The sequence below is a fragment of the Carlito syrichta genome, unplaced genomic scaffold (assembly GCF_000164805.1).
Source record: "Carlito syrichta isolate Samal-C Ts95f unplaced genomic scaffold, Tarsius_syrichta-2.0.1 Scaffold123279, whole genome shotgun sequence".
NCBI classification, from domain to species: domain Eukaryota; kingdom Metazoa; phylum Chordata; class Mammalia; order Primates; family Tarsiidae; genus Carlito; species Carlito syrichta.
Genome location: NW_007067375.1, coordinates 1 through 2,592, shown reverse-complemented (window position 1 = coordinate 2,592; position 2,592 = coordinate 1). Strand labels below are relative to the sequence as shown.

Here is a 2,592-nt window from a genome sequence, read left to right as displayed (position 1 = left end):
AGGTGGAAGGATCGCCGGAGCCCAGCAGGTCGAGGCTGCGGTGGCCGGAAGCGGCCACTACACTCCAGTCTGGGCAACAGAGTAAGACTCCAACTCAAAAATAAAAAATAAATAAAAATAAAAAATAAAAACAAGAACCATATGGTCATCTCAACAGACACAGAAAAAAACTAAGTATATTCCAACATCTCTTCATGATAAAAAAAAAAATCTCAACATATGAGGCATTGATGGAATACCTAAAAGTAATAGAAGCCTCCTATGTTAAATTCACAACCAACATTATACAAAATAGGCAAAAGCTGGAAACATGTTTCCCTTAAAACTGGAGCACGACAAAAATGCTAACTCTCACCACTCTCATTCAACATACTACTGGAAGTCCTAGCCAAAACTATCAGGCAAGAGACAAAATAGAAGCTATCCAAAAAGAAAGAAGAGGTCAAATTATCAGTCTTCACAAATGATTTGATTTTATGCCTAGACAAACCTAAAGGGTCTGCCAAAAGATGCTTAAATCTGATAAATGAATTCAGAAAAGCTTGAGAATACAAAATCAATGTTCAAAAATCAGTAGCATTTTCCATATATCAATGACATTCAAGTTGATAACCAAATAAAAAATATAATCTCATTTATAATAGCCACAAAAAAATAAAATACCTTAGGAATACATGTAACCAAGGAGATGAAAGCTTTCTACAAGGGAAACTACAAAACACTGCTGAAAGAAATCATAGATGACACAAACAAATGGAAAAATATTTTATGTTCATGGATTGGAAGAATCAATATGGTTAAACTGTCCATACTTCCCAAAGCAATTTACAGATTCAATGCAATCACTATCAAATTACTGATATTTTTCTTCACAGAATTAGAAAGACAATCCTAAAGATCGCGTAGAATCAAAAAGAACCAGAATAACCAAAGCAATCCCAAGAAAAAAGAACAAATCCAGAAGGCATCACAATACTTGACATTAACTTTTAGTACAAGGTTACAGTACCAAAATAGCATGGTACCATCACAAAAATAGATACATAGACCAATGAAACAGACTAGAGAATCCAGAAATAAAGCTGCACACCTACCACTGATTTATATTCTGCAAAATTGACAAAAAACAAACAATGGGAATAGAACATCTTATTCAATAAAAGATGCTGAAAACCTGGCTAACCATACTCAGAAGAATAAAATTACTTCCCTATCTCTCATCAAATACAAAAATTAACTCAAGATTGATTAAATACTTAAATGTAAGAGCTTAAACTATAACAATTCTAGAAGAAAACCTAAGCCTTAGCAATGGCCTAGGCTAAGAATTTATGACAAAATTCTCAAAAGCAAACACAACCAAAACTAGAATTAAAGAGTGGTACCTAATTAAACTAAAGAGCTTTTGCATAGCAAAAGAAACTATCAACAGAGTAAATAGGCAACCGATAGAATGGAAGAAAATATTTGCAAACTATGTATCCCAACAAAGGGTTAATATGCAGAATCTATAATGAAGTTAAACAAATTGACAAGAAAACAAAACCAAATAACCCCATTAAAAATAAGCAACAGCCATGAACTAACACTTCTCAAAGAAGAAATACAAGAAGCCAGCAAACATGAAAAAATGCCAGGCATTACTAATCATCCAAGAAACGCAAATTAAAACCACAATGATATACCATAAATATAACTAAAAATTATGACACCAGTCATAAATATAACTAAAAATTCAACAAAAAAAAAAAAATCAGATGTTAGTGAGGTTGCAGAGAAAACCGAATGATCGTACTGTTGGTAGGAATATAAAATAGTTTAGGCCCTATGGAAAGCGGTTTGAAGATTTCTGAAAGACATAAACCTTTGAAACCAACAATCCCGGCAGAGGGCGAGCTTCTTTTGTTCGGCGGAGGGGAGGGCCGCTGGACCGGGCCCGCGGTACGTCGGCCTGCGGTACGTCGCTTTAGTTAGGGGCTTCCTCGCGGCCACCCGGCTTGCTTCCTTCTCGGGTGCCACTCCCCCGGCACTGGCTCCTCTCGGGCTCCTGGGCGCTGCTCTGAGCAGCGTCCCCCTTTACACCAGAAAGCTGGCGGGCACTATGGGGGGAAAAGCAAAACAAGAAGAAAGTGGAGGAGGTGCTAGAAGAAGAGGAAGAGGAATATGTGGTGGGAAAAGTTCTTGACCGTCGAGCGGTGAAGGGCAAAGTGGAGTACCTCCTCGAGAGGAAGGGTTTCTCCGATGAGGATAACACGTGGGAACCTGAAGAGAACCTGGATTGCCCTGACCTCATTGCGGAGTTTCTACAGTCACAGAAAACAGCACATGAGACAGACAAATCTTAGAGGGAGGCAAGCGCAAAGCTGATTCTGATTCTGAAGACAAGGGAGAGGAGAGCAAACCAAAGAAGAAGAAAAAGAGTCAGAAAAGCCACGGGGCTTTGCTCGGGGTTTGGAGCCAGAGCGGATTATTGGAGCCACAGACCCCAGTGGAGAGCTCATGTTCCTGATGAAATGGAAAAACTCTGATGAGGCAGGCCTGGTCCCTGCCCAAGGAAGCCAACGTCAAGTGCCCACAGGTTGTCATATCCTT

General features: G+C 39.1%; 1 pseudogene; it reads left to right on the top strand.

Annotated features, from left to right (window-relative positions):
* LOC103249636 overlaps window positions 1-2,588 on the top strand; it is a 9,191-nt pseudogene extending 6,603 nt beyond the window's left edge.
* The last annotated feature ends 4 nt before the right edge of the window (window positions 2,589-2,592 follow it).